Raw genomic sequence first — 16,755 nt, 5'->3', positions numbered from 1 at the left:
ATAAATAAATCTTTAAAAAAAATAGAACATAGAACCAAAATTCTATAGAAAGGTTTTTAGCTCAGGATGAGCTGGGTGTCTAACCCAGTCACTGAATCTAGTCTTGGTGACTCTTATTTAAGCTTCCTGGAAGAAATGACACATGAACTGGAAGCTAAAGGATGGACAGGAGTTTGCCATACAGAAAAAGAAGCAGATGAAGAGAGGTAAAAGAGTAGGGGTGGGGGAAGCATAAGATTATTCGAGGCTGGAGAACCATCATCACACAGGTATGAAGGTAAGAGAGATCAGAGTACATTCAGGTAACCACAAACTATTAAACATGACCAAAGCTTAGCGTGTGAGCAAGACAGTGGCAAGTCACCAGGCTGGAAAGTCAAATCAGGCCCTGGAGGAGATGTTTAAGTATTTGGACTTAATTCTGAGGGCAACTGCAAAACCACAGGTGGATTTCAGTAAGGCTGTGATGTGATCAGGATCAGTGACAGTGTGGGGAATGGGTAGGAAAGGGACAACGCTGGAAGCAGGGCCCAGTTGGAAGAGGATGGCCCTAATCAGATCAGTGTCCTGAATTCATGTGCTGGCAAAGGGAATGGGGTGAAGGAAAAGGAGGAACCATATCCACTGAGAGTTTATCTAGAGAATATATATCTAATTATAAATAGGTTCCTGGAAGGGCCGAACACTTCTTAGATGCCCAGTATGTTGTTAACAAAAAATGTATAAATGAACACTTGCTCTTTCTAGTGGTTTCCAGGAGGTGGAGAACTCCAGAAGACAAGAAAACAATAGATTTGCTAGGTTCATATTCTATTTGAAGAATAGCCCCAGAATATAAAAGGAAAGGTTCTTTCAAATTCAAGTCACAATCCACATGTGAAAAACTGGCTGGACCAGACTGTCCCAAAGTCACTTTAGCAGTGTTGTTCTCCCAACTACCAGCCAATGAAGGCAAAGTTGCATGTGCTTGGAGATGAGCAGATCATTTCCCACAAAAGCAGTGTTTCAATGTTTTGCTTGGCACCAAAATCAAATTGGACTGGAGAAGATCGTGCTTTGGAAATAGGCTGAGATTTAATAAATGAAACAGTCTGTGAGAAATGTCAGTGTTTCCAAATATGGAGCACAGTCTTTGATAGAAATATTAATTCTTAGGATCTTTATTAATAAATTGAAAAGAGGGATTCTCTTATTGATGCAAATCACAGACGCTTCTAAATTAGGCAGCATTGTCAACACCCAGCAGATCACAATGTCCCCAAAGAGGTTAGAAATGAGGGGCAGGAAATAATAAAACAAGGTTAAATTTGGCTGGATGGAAACTACATCTGGGGAAAGATAATTCAAAAAGCAGATATTCATTGGGCCAAAGAAATCTGGACCACACTAGTGCCAAAGGAGACCCAGGTGCTATACCGGATGGCAGATGAGGTGGGAGTTTAAAATATGCTAGGGCAGCCCAAAGCCCATTTGGTTCTGGCCTGCCTCATCTGATAACACAGATAAAGATCTGGTCAGCCTCAGCATTCCACGTTTGCAGGCCAGTCACAAAGGAAATTAAATCCATTCACTGCCTTTGTTTTAGTTATAGAGATAAAACAAAAATCACCTACTAGAGCTATAAGGCCTCTACCGTTATCTCGAGTTCATGGCCAATGCTTTTCAGTTGAAGAAATAAAGGTGATTTGCATACAGAAGCTTGGTTCACAGTAACTCAAGATGTATGGGAAGTACTTTTTGATTATTCTCCCATTGTTGTCTCTTTGTAACAGTCTTTCGGGTAAGTGGCTAGCCAGTCAGACGGTCTACCTCTATTTTACATGTTAAGCAGCTGAGGCATGTTTGCCAAGGGCATTCAAGATTGCTGGTCATTGGTCTCTCTGCTCGTGCTTTGTCCATTACAAGGACATTTTGTTTTTTCAAATAATTTATGATTTTGAGAGATTTTAAAGGGAAATGGAGAATTGTCATTCCAGTGTCCCCATAGGTCTAAGGGGGCATTGTTGGATGACTCAATGGGCAGATGAAGTATGTGGCTGAAGGCACCAGATTTTTTAAATTAGCTGATACATAAAGAAATACCAAGTAGTCTTCATGATAAAATTCAAAACTTTCTTGGACACTCTATAGTTTAAGCTTTATTATTAATCTACTTTGAATCATAAAAGGAAACATGGATAGGACATGACCATAATAATTTCATTGCTAGAGATTTAAGGTTTATATCAAGTCTAGTTTGAAATTTGACATAAAGGGAAGCAGGAAATGGAAGTAAACACTATGACTGCAAGGAAGATTATTTCATTATTTCCTCAATTTGCTTTTATTACTTATCAATCACATTCAGAGAACTTAAATGCTCCTAGAGCAAAAATATATGATTTCACCCAACTGTCATGCCTCCGTTTTAAACAGACCCATTGGCCATATATACTTTTGGGCAGAATTACAGGGTGATTAATGATGTGCATGCTCAGAAACTCTTCCCAAAACTAAAAATTGCATTTTGACCTGGACTAGAATGTGGGCACTGTGGTTTTGGAGCTTTGGTTGTAGTCAGAGTCATTTCAGTCATATTATCTGAGTGACAACTCATTACTACAATTCAAGTAAGGGATAGTTTGCTGCTTGGGTTTTAGTGAAGGATAGTAAATTTTATAGTGTATATAATTTGGAACAAGTCTGCGTTCAGCCCATATGTGGAAATCTGCCCGTGTGCTTATTATTATGCTTATCTGCAAATGACCAGATGGCCTTGCCCAAATGTAGACAACCATTTAGTGCCATTTTAAACCATTAAGGCTATTAGCTTTGACTTGAGATAATCCTTTGCCCAAAGGGAACTAGTTTTGCTGTCCTTCAGAGCCATCAAATGTAATTAAATGCCATATTGTAGAGTAAACATTAATAGATTAAGGAGACAGCACAGTCCGCCAGTCCTGGGTCAACCAGAGCAGAAGGAATATAGAAATGGATCAGAAAGATGATGTATTAGGTAACGTACTGGCTAAGCTGCTATAACAAAGAATCCCAAAATACAATGACTAAGAGAAGATCATTCATTTTCCTCTCAGACAAAAAACAGAGGTAGGTAGCTCTAAGATAGGCAGGTGCCAATTGTCTACAACTGCAACAACATGACATTTGCCCTTTACTCTTCATGTGGGAGAAGTCAGTTCAGTGTGACTCAGCCTGACCAGAAAGCCATCATTAGAACCAGCACTTATTCAAAGAGCTACCAGTGAAAGTAACCGGGCAAAACAGAAAGGCACAGTATTTTCTTGTTATTGCTGCTGTTTCCCGTCAGAACCAAGACCACGTCCACATTATTTCCACAAGGCCGTTGGCTCAGCTCTGCCCTGATCCTGCTTGGCTGGGAGACCTGGTCTCCTTCGATATTCCCTACACTCCCAGCTTCCGTCTTTATGGACAATGTTCTCAATGGGAGCAGATTCTCCAAGCCCTCCTCCTGGGTGGTATGACAATGGAGCTTGATGATTTAATCATGTATTTGCCAGGCTGCCTAGGAGACAGCTGGTTAGGGCTAGGATGCAATCTGTGGCTATGGAACAGAGCCAAGTAAACTGGGGTTGAAACTATGACCTTGGCCTCCTGGGAATGAACTCTAAGTCAACTGCACTAACTGGCCACATGTATGGCAAGGCAGTTACGTGTGATAATAGTAATAATAGTATACATTTGCATTTATGGAGCACTTACAATGGGTCAGGCTCTTGTCCAGTACTGTTAAGGGGATTATCCCCTAGAAGTCTCCCAATTCCCTGTAAAATAAGGATGCCTACCATCGTTTCCATTTTTTCATGTGAGGGAATAGAAATTGAGAGAATCTAAGTAACTTTCATAGGGCACATAGCTAAGAAGTAGTGAAAACAGAATTTAAACCCAGGCAATTTGGTTCCAGAGCTCACACTAGTCCTAGGAGATTCCACATATTGAAGACAGAACACAGATAGAAGTTGTTTCCTGTGAATAAACTAGCTAGCTAGTATGAGCCTCTTGATTTTCAGTTTAAGGCTTTATTCATTAAACTTGAAGTTTTTGAATTTGTAAGTTAGGACATCATTGTTTTTAATGTACCAGAATCCCATCTTTTGTGCTAGTGACGACAGTCCCAGAAAGAAAAGGCTGATACTAAAGATGCCTACACCAACCACATTCTCAAGAGGTATTTTATCAAAACCTGGGTTGCCAGACACCTGGGATGGCTCAGCAGTTGAGGGTCTGCTTTTGGCTCTGGCCATGATCCCAGAGTTCTGGGATCAAGTCCCACATCGGCCTCCCTGCATGGGGCCTGCTTCTCCCTTTGCCTATGTCTCTGCCTTCTCTCTGTGTCTCTCATGACTAAATAAATAAAATCTTTTAAAAAATCTGGGCTGCCAAAGAACAATACTCAATCATCATCATTGCATTACTTATACACTGCTAGTAGAATTATAAATTGTTAACATTTTCTGGAATGTGGCTTGATAATAATGTATCAAAAGCCTTAACTGGGGGTCCCTAGTTGACCCAGGCATTCACTTTGGCAAACTTATCCTGAGGAAATAATTTGAGAGAAAATTAACAATGATGGGATCAACCAAGAATTTTAGTCACACTATTGTTTGTAAAAATAAAAAGTTGAAAATACCCTAACAATCCATCAAGAAGAGATTGATTAAAAATTTGTGTTAAATCTTTAGTATAGAATTCTATTTAGCTATTTCAAATGGGAAATGGTACCCACATTTGTTTGTGATTTGCTAGTAAATTAAAGATGCTTGTGATGTGTTGATAAATAAAAGAAAGTAATTATCAAATAATCTGGATAGCACAGTGTATTAGTTTCCCAGGACAATCGTAACAAATTGCCTCACATAGAAAGGCTTAAAACTTTATTATCTCACATTTCTGGAAGCTACAAGTCTAAAATCAGAGTGTCATCAGGGTCCCTTCCTTCTGGAGACTTGGAGAACATGTTCTATGCCCCCATCCATGATTCCATGGTGTTCCTTGGCTTGTAGATGTGCCACTCCCATGTCTGCCTCCATCTTCATATTTGGCCTTCTCCCCCGTGTGTCTCCATGTCCTCTTTCTGTCACTGTATTTAGGGCCCACTCTAATCCAGGAGGATCTTATCTTGACACTCTTACTTATTATTTTTTAAATTGAAGTATAATTAACATATAATCTTATATTAGTTTAAGGTGTGCAACATATTGATTCGACAATTCCGTACATTACACAATGCTCACCATGATAAATTATTACAACATTGTTACTATGTTCTCTCTGCTGTAGTTTTTATCTCCATGACTTATTTATCTTATAACTGGAAGTTTGTAACCTATTCTCCTTTGTTCATCAACCCCCTTTCTTCTGGCAACCACCAGTTTGTTTTCTGTATTTAAGAATCTGTTTATTAATTTGTTTTGTTTTTTAGATTCCACATGTAAGTGAAATCATGATGTATTTGTCCTCATTTCACTTAACATAATATGCTCTATGTCCAACCATGTTGTTGCAAATGGCAAAATCTCATTCATTATTTTGACTGAGTAATATTCCATTGTGTGTGTGTGTATAAAAAAAATATATATATATATATATAGAGAGAGGACATTTGGGTAGCTTCCATATCTTGGCTATTGTGAATAATGCTGCAATAAACATAAGGGGGGGATATATCTTTTTAAGTAAGTGTTTTTGTTTCCTTTGGGTAAATACCCAATAGTAAAATGACTAGATCATATGGTGTTTCTAATTTTTTGAAGAATCTCCATACTGTTTTCCACAGTGTCTGCACGAATTTACATTCCCACCAACAGTGCATGAGGGTTCCCTCTTCTCCACCTCCTTGCCAACACTTGTTACTTCTTGTCTTTTGATACTAGATGACTGGTGTGAGGTGATATCTCACTGAGGTTTTGATTTGCATTTTCCTGATGATAAGTGATGTTGAACATCTTTTCATGTGTCTGTTAGCCATCTGTGTGTCTTCTTTGGAAAAATGTCTATTCAGATCCTCTGCCTATTTTTTAATTAGACTGCTTTTTCCGGGGTGCCTGGGTGGCTGAACATCTGCCTTCAGCTCAGGGCATGATCCCAGGATCCTGGGATCCAGTCCCATATTGGGTTCCTCACAGGGAGCCTGCTTCTCTCTCTGCCTATGTCTCTGCCTCTCTCTGTGTGTCTCATGAATAAGTAAATAAAATATTAAAAAAAATAAAAGCAGGGATGCCTGGGTGGCTCAGCGGTTGAGCATCTGCCTTTGGCTCAGGACATGATCCTAGAGTCCAGGATCAAATTCCACATTGGGCAACTTGTGGGGAGCCTGCTTCTCCCTCTGCTCATGTCTCTGCCCCCACCCCCATGTCTCTCATGAATAAATAAATCAAATCTTAAAAAACTAAAAATAAAGTGTTTAGATTGGGTTTTTGGGATTGAATTGTATTATAAGTTCTTTACATATTTCAGATATTAACTTCTTATTGTATATATGATTTGCAAATATCTTCTCCCATTTGCTAGGTTGCGTTTTTGTTTTGTTCATAGTTTCTTTTGCTGTGCAAAAGCTTTTTATTTTGGTTTAGCCCCAATAGTTTTTGTTTTTGTTTCCCTTGCCTGAGGAGACATATCCATAAATATGTTGCTAAGGACAAGGTCCAAGAGATTACTGCCTATTTTTTCTTTTGGGAGTTTAGGGCTTCAGGTCTCACATTTAGGTATTTAATACCTTTTGAGTTTTGAGGTCCTCACTTTAATTGTATCTGCAAAGACTCCTTATTCTACATAGGTCACATTCTGAGGTTCTAGCTAGACATAGTTTGGGAGCCACAGTTCAATCTATTACATATGGCTTTGTTTTTATTTTATTAAAAGCATGTATTTATATAAATACATATGTAAAAGAGAGTTTATCATAGCTGTATTGGACTTTAGAGTCAGACAAATGGTCTTTTGATCCTAATTCTACCCCTGGCTGACTATAGACCACCAGCCAATTACCTTAATTCTTGAGGCCTCATTTTTCTTATAGGGGATAATTCCTATTAATAATAGGATGATAATACTTCACAGGGTTATTCTAGGAGTATAAGAGATAACATACAAAAACTGCTTAGCATAGTGGTGCCTAATTTGCAGAAAGTTCTCAGAAAATACCAGTCATGATTTTTTAAAGAAAGAATTCTGGAAAGATAAACCCCCCACATGGTGACAGTAGTCATTTGCTATAGGGGTTCACTATTCTAGGTAGTTTTATAATTTATATCTGTATTTCATAAAATTTTTAGCTACACATATATTACTTTTTTAAATTCCAGAAAGAACTAATAAATCCATTTCTATTTAGGGAAAGAACAACAAGACTTATTAGATTCTGTATCCTCTGGTTAAACATACACACTTATGAATAAGCCAGACATTGTAGATTAAATTAGCCATGCAACTAATTTTAAAAAATATTCTCTCCTAGCCTTGAGAGCTCTTCCTCTCTCTCATTCCTCATTTTTCCAAGCGCAAAATTTGTTGGCTTCACTGACATTTTTCAGTGCCAGAGCCACAATATGCTGACAAACATTTAGGAGTAACAGCATTTCTTAAATGTCCGCAGTGTGAAGGGTGATGCATAGTATGTTTTGAAAGATGGGCTCCTTCTGTGGGAAGATTTGTTGACTCAATGCAGTGATGAAGAAATCTGTCAGAAGTAGGATTTGGGGGAGGAAAGGGCAATAGCAAAGTTGAAACCTAAAGGTTAGGTCACGTGAAATTGTCTAATGGATTTGCATACTCGAAGGTACATTTTTAAGGTTAGCTGCCCTTTGAGAAGGGAAACACCTTACCTGAAAAAAGTGTTTTTGTTTTTTTTCCGTGTTAAAAGCAGTATGTGGTAAATCAAGAGAATGTAAAACACAAGCACAGGTGCACACGTGTTCCTGTCAGCACATACAACCCCTATATGTGAAGAAGAAAAAGGCAACTCTTTTTGGGGGGTCTCATTAGAAAAAGATGACCCTACCAGGCAGGTGTAGCCCCTAAAGCTGCCTGTTTCAGCAAGTGGATGCACCTTTATGCAAATTAAGAAAAGAGCACCTTCTTCCCTGACCTGGAATACTCTCTTACCAGAGTATCCTCTGGGTGCCCCTTGTCAGAGGACAACCGGAGTGACTGCGTGTGGTGGCCCTGAAAACGACTACAATTGCACCTACAGTTTTTAATGCTGTATTTTGTAATATTTGATACAAATATTCAATAATACAAATACAAAACAATACTTGTAATAAACATGCAAGTCATGGGGCAAAAAATTTAAAAATGAACCTATCAACCAACTTAAGAACTGAATCATTACCAGTGTCACTGCTTCTATTTCTTCAGTCTTCACTGTCCCAATCAGTCTTTCTCTCAGGGGAGGGAATCATTATGTTGAATTTTGTCTTTATTATTGCCTTGACCTATTATATATGTATCTATCTATCTATCTATCTATCTATCTATCTATCTATCTATCTACCTATCTCCTATGTCACATCAGGTTGAATGTAGCCAGTCTTCTGTGACTTGTTTTTATAACTCATACTATCATGTAACCTAGTTTATCACTTAATTTACAAACATCTTTTATGCCATAGAATTTTATTCTGCAATACTTGTACAAACTACAAAGTATCCCACTGTATGTTTGGACCATAACTTAGCTAATTCTGTTTTTATGTTAAATTAGTTAAATACTAATACACTCGATTAACATAGTTTAATGAAAAGGCAGATTTTGATGTTATTTCCAAGTTGCTACAAAACTATCATGATGATTTTTAATTTCATCTACTGGATGAAATCTACAGGAAATCCTGAATCTAAAGGAAATCTTGGACAACATCTGTGATTATTTTCTTGGAACACAGGCTTAGACATAGAATTAGTGTGTCCGTGGTTTGTGGATTATAAGGCTTTCAATGTGCATGAATACTGGTGACATTGTTAAGGTGATGAAGAAGCTGCCCAATGGATATATGATACCTAAACCAAGGAAGTTCAGAGCTAAAATAATCCTGTAAACACTTCATATCTGCTCTCGTCAGAGAACTCGTCTGTGCAGCAAACCCCACAGGGCTGTGCTGTCTACTCCGACTCCAGGAACTCAGGGTTTGCCATAATTCCAATAATGGTGCCAGTGTGGGGGTGGTCATCTGGACGGGGTTTAGGGGGTGGGTGGTGGTGGGGAATTCTCAGGTAAACCCAAAGAATCACAAAACCAATCCAGGGAAATTCCTTTGGATCCAAGAGGACCACAGGAGGAGGCAAAGACACCTACCTTTCTGTGCTGTAGTCAAAATGAAGGCCAGCCCAAGAAAGAGGACTTATAAGGAGATTAGAATATGCTAAAAGTGGAAAGGAGGGGTGTGGACAGCCAGCCTACCATCACAGCCCAAGTCCATCCCAAAGGGAGCCTTCCCCTCAATGAAGGAAGAAGTAGAGACTTTACAAGGGGGCAGGACCCACCAACCTCAGCTCTGGCTGAGAGAATGATTAGAAAAGCAGGCAAAAGTCCACACGAAGAGCCCTTCTTCCCCAGTGGAGACTGTTAGTCATTGCCTCCTTTGGCCTTGACAGATACCTAACAAACAGAAATATCATTTCTATGTTAGTATATTAGTTGCTTTAAAAAACAATTTAGAAAAGCTCTTTCTTTTTTCAGGAAGCACTTCTATTTTTCTAACTGATTAAATTACTTGAATACTATGCTTCAAATCTTTACAATTGAAATGAGCATGGTTTCCTTTCTATCATGTCTGGAGATCAGAAATTAAATTTGTGTGTTAAGTAGATTGTCAATGCATTTCAAAAGGTCATAATGTCTGAACTTAAGCAAAAGTAGGTTTTTATATAAGGCAATGTTCTCTCTTCTCCAAAGAAAGGCCAATAGTTTCTTTTTGCTTCTGTTGGCAGCACTGGCCTGTTTTGCTACATGATCAAACAGTGTCTGCTCAGTACAATCAAACAATAGTAGCGGTTACCACTGATTGAGCATTTATTACATCTCAGGCACAGGCCAAGTATAAAACGGTTGAATCTAACAACCCACAGGGAAGCTGTTGAAGTTAACAGAGAAGCAATCTGAGGTTTAGTGAGGTCACCTAATGGGTGGGCTACCAGAGGCCATGACCCAGTGGCACACTACCTATCTTCCGTCTATACCCAGACCAATGAGAGTGGGAGGTGCGGGGTGGGTGGGGGGTGGGAGGGGGCAGGTGGAGGGAGAGTCACCCAGATCCTAACATGGAATGGGGGCAAGAACAAAGGGATGTGGGGTGAGGCCTGCCTTGTTACTTGGGTGGGGAGGAATCATCCTGAATAGGCTCCACTCTTACATTCCTTCTCTACATGTCTTTGGGTGTTGCTTCCCACTGTTTTCCCTAAGGCTTTTTTTCTTTAATTATAGTCTTAAAACGGTCATGTCGACATACTAGCTTTTACATCTTTTGAAAAAATAACACCCTTCTTTAGAGCGCATACGTAAGAGAAATGATTGCTCACCTCACCACCACTTCAACGTTCAGGGGTAATTATGACCCAGCTTAGAAATTAAATCAAGCACTTCTGTTCCAAGCTTCAGGATTGGAACTTTGAAGGATGAAAAGTTTGGAGCTGTAGGACTCACTATAAACTGAGTTTAGGAACTTTCTAAGCTCTGTCAAAGTAGCTTTGCCATCATGAGTATTTCATTTTCATTTGACAAAGAATGCTTGAACACCTACTGTATGCCAGGAACTATCCCAGTTTCTGGGAAGACAAAGATGGCTAAGGCATTGTCCCTGCCTGTGAGAAGTGAGGAGAAGACCACAACAGAAATATGAACGATTACAGCAAAGCAGAGGGTCTGGCTGCCAGTAGAATCAGATGGAGAGTTTTTAAAAAACACCATGGCTAGATTCCACATTCAGGGATTTTGCTTTAATTGTTCTTGGGTGGGGCCTAGTCATTTTTACAAGCTTTCCAAATGATCCTCAAGTGCAGCCAGGATTCACAATCACTGGAATTGAGGCATGCATAAGAATACCCAGGGAGGGGTGCCTGGGGTGGCTCAGTGGTTGAGCATCTGCCTTTGGCTGGGGTCATGATCCCAGGTACTGGGATCCCCGCAGGGAGCCTGCTTCTCCCTCTGCCTGTGTCTCTGCCTTGTTCTCTGTGTTTCTCATGAATAAATAAATAAAATCTAAAAAAAAATTTTTTTTAAAGAATACCCAGGGGAGTCCATCTAGAAGCTTCTGAGGAGGTAATATTTGAGTTAAATTTGGAAAGATTGATGGGAGTGTGCCAGACATTTCAGGGTAGAGCTGAGGAAGGGCCTTGGAGGAAAATGGAAAAGCCTGGACCAGATTCCAACATACAACTGGCAAGGTGACTTTCATGGAGTGGCTGGAGCACTGAGTGGGTCAGAGCTCAGTGGGAGATGAGGCTAGAAAGGCGAAGTGTGCAGTGGAGGGGAGGGTACAGGGAGGGATCAGGTGAAAAAGAGTCGGACTGAGAAGATAAGATTCTATTTTAAAAGTGATAAGTGGCCATCAATATTCTTACACAGATCCCAGTTGCAGTGTTGTATGCGTGTGTGTATACGGAGAGAGAGAGAGAGAGAAAGAGAGAGCTTGAGTGTTTAAGAGAGAGGAGGAAGGGTTGGGAAAGAAAATCCTACAAAGAATGTATCTGGCAATATATAGAAAGAAACTCATGAGTAAGTTCTTGCAGTACTTCTGGTGAGATCTATACAAGTAAAAGATAAAACAATTCACACATTTCTTGTTTGTTTCCTTGGGCTTAGGGTCAAGAACTACAATCTATTAAAAACAAGTGTTTTCTTTGTTTGTTTGTTGAGTTTTTGTGTTGTTGTTACTGTTGATGTTGCTGTTTTGAAAACCTACAGGGTAAGGCAGTGGGAAAATGAAGGCAAATGTGAATACAGGCAAAGCTCCTGCTGTCCTGTCGCTTACAGTCCAGGAGCTGAGGTTGTAGGTGGTGTATTTTCCAAAGACATCTTTGAAAGAACATCAAGAAGTGAAGCAAGTTGAGAATCTACACAAATTCAAGAGGATTTGGATGGGTATAATGTGAGGATATTTGGAGGATGTTAGAGACATTTGCTACACTTAAAAAAAACTTTTATAATTGGCATGAGGGACGTCAGTTATGGTTTCCCAGATGTTGCTTGTTGCCCATATCAAAGACAGGATTCTTGGTTGAAGGGACTGTTAGATATATCCTAGCATAGAATTTCTTATGTTCAGATTATTTTACTTTTATAAATGTAGCATGTGCCATAGAAGAAAACGGAGTTAACTGGAATTGTCCCAAACAGCAATAATTGTAAAATGTTCGTTAGTTTAGCCTAATGACCATTACAAGTGTCCACATGAAGGCACTAGGGTACTGTACCAACTATTTCTAGCATCCTGTGGCCTAATAGAAATATTATGCCCCAAGCGAACTAAAATATGCATGAGACCTCTTACCCTCAAGTATTATAGAATTGATCTTGAGTAATAAGGATGAGGATGATAGGTTTATTATGATTTACTAACAAATATAAATTAAAAATCCACTTATAAATATCCATTTGTATGCAAAATCATTATTCATGATAATAAATAATTTTTGACGTTAAATTAAATTAGCGGAAGATTGGGGGGAATATGGATTCAATCAGCAATTTCTTGCTTAAAAAAAAAAAACAACTCAAGCTCTAAAAGCTGATGAGGTGTTTTAATTATTTCGTTTCACATGTGGAAAGAATAAATCTGAAGGAAATAGCTTAGGATTCTTTCCAAGTTTGAATTACAAATTATCCCAGGACCCTGGGGAGAAGCAACAGCAAACAAGTTTTTAGGCGGTTCTTTGTCAGGTCAGCCTTTCGATCAATATTGAAAGGTACCTCAAGGACCTAATCTTTCTCTTGTGCTGTTTCCCAGAGTCGAGAGAAATTTAATCTTCTTCTTGATAGGTCTATGATATGTGTTATTCATGTATATGTGGCTGGAGTCCCGGGTCCAAATCCTATGAAAGTTGCTTCATCTGGGTATCCCGTATCCATCTCAGCAGAGCCCTGTGAAATAAATTGCCCCATTGCCCCTTTAGCTTGAGGTCTGCACCAGGGACAGGTGGCGCTGACTGTCCCTGTGCCCTGTCCATTGGCCATCTGGACCTTCACACTCATGATGGAGGAAGCAGGTGCTTTGGCAACACTCAGAGCAGAGCTGGCTTATATGCCACAGATTGCCGGACTCCCATCTCAGAGACAGTATTCTCTGATAATCCCTTTTCCCTAAGCTCCACTCTGGACCAGCTGTCTCTTTAAGGAGAGAGGATCCACATGACGAGAATATACCACATGGAACAGAAACACTCCAGGAGAGAGAAGACTATGTTGTCCCAATCTGGTTTTTATTTGCACTCTCTTTAGTTCTCTCCCATAAGCTCCCACCCCCTATCTTACAGGGCCAATTTTCTTGCTCTGAGGAATCCTTCTTACCTTGGATTCATACCCTTAAATGTGGATGTGAAGGGCGACCTTGAACATCCCATGGGAATAAAAGTGTACCACTAACCATAACTCAACCCTAGATCTAAAAATCATGCAACACATTCTAGATGGCACTAAGAAAAAAAATGAACATGAAAGATATTACCAAAAAATTCTCTAAATCACATTTGCCCCCAGTAAAAGGCAGTAGCAGACATATCATTTCATAGGCAAACTTGGCAAATCCTTAGGAATTCTGTGGCCTGAGAAAAACAACACCAAACTAGGTAAAAATTTAGTGTTTGACTGAAGCTTGATCTAGTTTCCAGCCTCTCCACGAGTCAGCAGGAGAGGTATTATTTTGGTGCTGGTTTTCTAAAAGTCTTCCACACAGAGGATGTTTTTTTTTTTCTTTTTCTTTTTTTTTCCCCCCATCTGCAGTGATTTCTCTTGACTCTAAACTTCCCGCTTGGCACCTGAGCAACCTCCTCAGGCGTTTAAACTGTGAAGGGGAAAGTCTCAGGCATCTCAGAAGCCTGCGTAGTCACAGAGTGATCTGCCTGGAGCTGCTGTGCCTCCCAGAGCACCTGTAAACTGTTCTCCCTCGCGCCAGGCCTGAAGGATACCTCCTTTTGGCATCGACATAGACAATTTCTTCCTCTGGTGCAATGCAGCTTCCACATCAATTGATGCCGGGAGCATTCTGCCGAGAAACAAGAGTAAAAGGAAAATCAGCAGCCAAGTGACTGTATCATTTTTTAAAATACTAATTGACCTTGTCAAGATAATTACTGCAGATTGGGAGACACTGTCTCTGGCAGGTTAGATGGAAAACTTACTGATTCTGGGGAGAATATGCTAGGAAAAAAGTTTGCTGTGTTGAATGAGAAGCCTCAGGCTATTTTAAAGGCAAATGCTTCTTATTCAGAGATCATGAAGCTGAGGGACATATGCTTGCTTTAAATCTGGAAGAACAATATATACTCATGAGGTTGTGTTTTGTCAGAGCCTCAAAGCACTACACAGTCCTAAAACCCTCCTTTGAAGCCAAGAGTATTACTGTCTATTTATATCAGCTCAGTGAATCAGTCATTCAACACCCAGTTTTCAAGCATCTACTGTTTCCAGTGCTGTATTAGATTCTATGTGAAATGCAAAGGTGAATCACATGAAGTACCTGAGAAGCTTGTGCCATCATAAGGGAGGTGTTATTTTCATAAATCAATATAATACAAGATATCCAGAATTTGTTTAGAAATGTTAGGCACAATTTGGAAGAGGTCTTACCTGGAAGTAACTTAGGAATCATTGGGACCAACCATTTCATTGGAAATCTTGGCAAATTCACCAACAGTTTTCAAGGAGACCTAATCTGTACAAAAAAAAAAAAAAAAAGAAAAAAGAAAAAAGAAAAAGAAAAAAAATCTGATAAAAACTGGTTAAGGGGGGATCCCTGGGTGGCGCAGCGGTTTAGCGCCTGCCTTTGGCCCAGGGTGCGATCCTGGAGACCCGGGATCGAGTCCCACGTTGGGCTCCTGGTGCATGGAACCTGGTTCTCCCTCTGCCTGTGTCTCTGCCTCTCTCTCTCTCTCTCTCTCTGTGCGACTATCATAAATAAATAAAAATTAAAAAAAAAAAGAAAAAAAAACTGGTTAAGGTGTAATTTACCACAAACTGGGTTGCCAAAGTAAAATAGTTGCACTGGTCTTTAATTGTTAGATTATTTTATCATCAAGTCAACATTGATTCATATATATGCTCGGTACTCAGGCTGGAACTGGTCAGGGAGCAGAATGGAGGGAGAAGGGTCTTTAGGTTCTTTTCATTGATGGTTTGTTTTCCTCATAAAGAAGTCACTCTTGAAATCTCATCCTATTCAACAGGTATCTAAGTTGCCCAAGGATATAGATGACATGGTGGTAATGGCAGATCAGCAGATGAAGCTAGGAGAGATATTTATTGTGTTTGATGACAAGAAAGATTCCCAAACCATCTCAACCAGATATAACAATGTGTTTGCTCTAACAGGATGAAACTTCATAGTGAAAAGAACCTGTATTTGAGTAAAAAAAGTAAGTGAATGTGTACAGACGGCAAAGATGTGGCTAAAGGGCAGCAAGCGTGGTCACTACCAACCTGGGAACCATGATTTCCTGTAAGCTCAGTGTGAGCCAACCATGTAAGGAGGCATCCAAAAAATTGAATACACACTTAGTCTGCATTCATAAATGAAAAATATGCCAAACAAGGGGGCTAAGCCCCACTAATGTCTAAACTGGTCAGAAAATATGTTTGGAATATTTTTTATCACATTTTCAGAAGATAGTTGGTAAATAGCAAATCACCAAAGTTGGCAAAGGAATTTGAGAACCATGATACAAAGAATTCTTGAATGAATGAAGCATGTTGAATCTAGAGAAGAGACTTGATGGTGGAAAGTACATGAGGATCATCTTCTAATAAAGGAATGGCTGCCGAGAGAGAGAAAACATTAGACTTTCTGGATAGCACTGATGGACAAAAATGGGACTCAGTGAAAGGAGTCATAGACAGAGAACTTCTAGTTCAACACAAGAAAGAATTGTTTAGCAATCAGAGCCACCATAAAAATGGCAGCCTTTTTTTTTTCTTTAAGATTTATTTATTTATTTGAGAGAGAGAGGGCTCTCGGGTATGCACATGCACGTGGGGGGAGGCACAAAGGGGGAGACTTTTCAAGCAGACTCTGTACTGAGTGCAGAGCCCAACATGGGGCTCCACCCTAGGACCCTGATCTGAGCTGAAACTAAGAGGCAGAAGAGGCTCAACTAACTGAGCCACTCAGACACCCCAAGATGGTAGTCTTTTTTTTTTTTTTTAGATTTTATTCATTTATTAATGAGAAGGAGAGAAACAGAGAGAGGCAGAGGGAGAAACAGGCTCCCTGCTGAGCAGGAAGCTCGATGCAGGGCTCAATCCTAGGACCCTGGGATCATGACTTGGGTTCCGGAAGGCAGACACTTAACCAACTGAGCCACCCAGGTGCCCTAAGATGGTAGTCTTGATAGATAATAAGTTCTGTGCCACTGAAAGCATTCAGGGAGCATATTTAATGGTGTATTAGTGTGAGATCACGTATCAGACAGGAAAACAGGACCAATGACTATTAATGTCCTTGATAAATCAGGGATTCTACGAGGTTATGTACATGATCCTGGAGAATTATCCTCTGTCTGTGTTCATCTAAGCATCTACATTCA

General features: G+C 39.7%; 2 long non-coding RNA genes across 2 annotated transcripts in view; one reads left to right on the top strand and one right to left on the bottom strand.

Moving 5' to 3' along the window:
* The window catches only part of LOC144305878 (uncharacterized), a 63,979-nt gene that overhangs the window by 40,376 nt on the left and 6,848 nt on the right, over window positions 1-16,755 (top strand). The window lies entirely within an intron of this gene.
* The window catches only part of LOC144305879 (uncharacterized), a 40,639-nt gene continuing 38,606 nt past the window's right edge, over window positions 14,723-16,755 (bottom strand). Inside the window, exon 4 of the long non-coding RNA XR_013372900.1 lies at window positions 14,723-14,888. This is a non-coding gene — a long non-coding RNA (uncharacterized LOC144305879). The remainder of the gene's footprint in view (window positions 14,889-16,755) is intronic.

Source organism: Canis aureus, chromosome 36, assembly GCF_053574225.1.
Source record: "Canis aureus isolate CA01 chromosome 36, VMU_Caureus_v.1.0, whole genome shotgun sequence".
NCBI lineage: Eukaryota > Metazoa > Chordata > Mammalia > Carnivora > Canidae > Canis > Canis aureus.
Note: the sequence above shows the minus strand (reverse complement) of the source record. Positions and strands in the feature narration are given on the sequence as shown.